This window comes from Cyprinus carpio, chromosome B3 (assembly GCF_018340385.1).
Source record: "Cyprinus carpio isolate SPL01 chromosome B3, ASM1834038v1, whole genome shotgun sequence".
Taxonomy (NCBI): domain Eukaryota; kingdom Metazoa; phylum Chordata; class Actinopteri; order Cypriniformes; family Cyprinidae; genus Cyprinus; species Cyprinus carpio.
The window spans coordinates 13,778,864-13,781,138 of NC_056599.1; positions in this window are offsets into that span (position 1 = coordinate 13,778,864).

The window sequence follows — 2,275 nt, forward strand, 5'->3', positions numbered from 1 at the left end:
GGATTTTAACATGGGGGATGGAATTTTATGGATGAAAACGAAGAATTGGATGACAGAACGATTGCCAGAGTTTTATAGAGAAATTTTTAGTGCCTGGGGAAAATTTTTAGATAAAGTTGAGTACGATCCACATGGGAGAAACCTCTGTTTTTTAAACCAAACATTTTTAAAACAAGATAAAGGAATTTTTTTAAAGAAATGGATGGATGGGGATAACAAGAGTGAGACATGTTTTGTATGATTTTAAAGAAGGTTTTTTTTAAACCCGACCAATTTATTGTAGATGCAATGGAGAGGCAAAAGCGGCTTACAGTGGACCAAGGAAATAAAAATAATATTAAATCATTAAAGCATACCTAAAGGTGGATAAAAAATAGAAAGTATGATGAGAGCCAAAAGAGAACTGTATTTCTGTTGAATTATGGGGAAAACTGTATGATTTTAAGGAATGTACGTGAAATGATTATTGTGCTTTTAGAGAGGATGTTTTTAAAGAGGCCGATTGAAATGGTTACTGGTGTCAGAAATTTTCAAGTTTAAACAAGAGTGTATATGGAGAAACATGACGGGGAATGTGTGGAAACAAAATTGGAATTTGGAGTATTTTATAAGGCATAGGGTGGGTTTATTTTCTTTTTTGCTTTTTGTTTTAATAAAATAGGAATGAAGAAAATGCTCTGTGGAAGTGTGCCAGGAAGAGGAAGAGGGGATTTTACCTATTTTTTACATGTAGAGGCTAGAAGGAACTTTTTATAAGGAAAAGAAATTTTAATTACAGATGTGACGGAGGAGTGGGATGAAAATGTCAAGGAATGGAAAAGAGGTTGTGATGTTTTGTTGGGAAAAAAAGTGTAAAAACAAAAGTTTCATTAATCGGGGTGTAATTCTAATGAAAGGGCAAGAGGACAGAGCCTGGGCTAAAAGGAAAAATTGTGTTGGATGTTGGAGTGTGTTTTCAAGAAAAACAGAATCATTATATTGAAAGACTGTATGTGTACTTTAAAGGTGTAAATATGTTAGACTCTTTTTATGATGTTTTTACCCCACAAGTTTGTTGTGTTTTAAACGATTTAATGTGGAAGCTGCCAGGAAGTCAAGGAGATTTTTAAATGATCTATGTAAAGGAAAGATGTGTATAAAGAGAGAAGAAATTCTGTATTTTCTATTGATTGTGTTTAATTTCTTGTATTTTATTGAGATCTCGTCTAATCTCGGAAGCTAAGCAGGTTTGGGCCTGGTTGCCCGATCTCCTCTAATCTCGGAAGCTAAGCAGGGTTGGGCCTGGTTAGTACTTGGATGGGAGACCGCCTGGGAATACCAGGTGCTGTAAGCTTTAGTTTTTTCAGCAAAATGTATTTAATATAGTGCAAATTACGTTGGCTGATCTTTAAATAGCCCACACTTTGCTGTAGCCCACACTTTGGGAGTGAACTGTGAGGTTAAAAATCTGTGAAATAGAGACTATGTTGACTGATGATAAAAGGAGTGAACTGTGAGGTTAAAAATCTGCGAAATAGAGACTATGTTGTTTCCTTCATGCACCTGCCCGTCTATCTTGATGACAATAAAATTTTAGCAAAATTGGAAGACGGAACAAGGTTCCTACGGGTGAGATTCCCCAAAGAAGTGGTATCGTTGCCATATAGCACGAAGCTGGAAACAGAGGAAGGGCCACAGTATTTTAGGGTGATGCACAGTCATCAGGTAAAGACTGCCCAGATTTTAAGTGCTACAAGTGTGAGGAGAGGGGACACTTTGCAAGAGATTGCAATGCTGTCAGATGCCCGGGTTGTCAAGAAGTTTTAAATAAATGTGAATATTGGATGGAGGGAGAGGAAGGAGGTGTGGAACATTGGCTGGACGGACAGGTGCATGAAGGAAACAGCGAGGAGGGAAGAGAAACTGATGAAGGACAAGAGGAAGAAGGATTGCAACAAAAAGAAGCAGAAGGAGGATTGAGCAACCGAGAGGAAGGAGGAGAAAAAGTGAATGATGAGGATAAGGAACGGACAGGACACCCAATGGACGGATATTGAAATATCGGACAGTTTTAAAAATCTTCTGGATAACGTGGAGAGAGTTGGACAAGGAGTGGACGATCAAAACAAAGAAATGGACAGTGAAGAAGAAACAAGGATGGACAACATGGAAAAAGACAGAGGGGGGAGAGGACAAATAAGAAGGAGAACATTAAAGGTAAAACCAAATGTGGAAAATGCAATGAAAAAGATAATGACAAGTGTAAACAGATATGAAGTGCTAAGAGGGCTGGAGA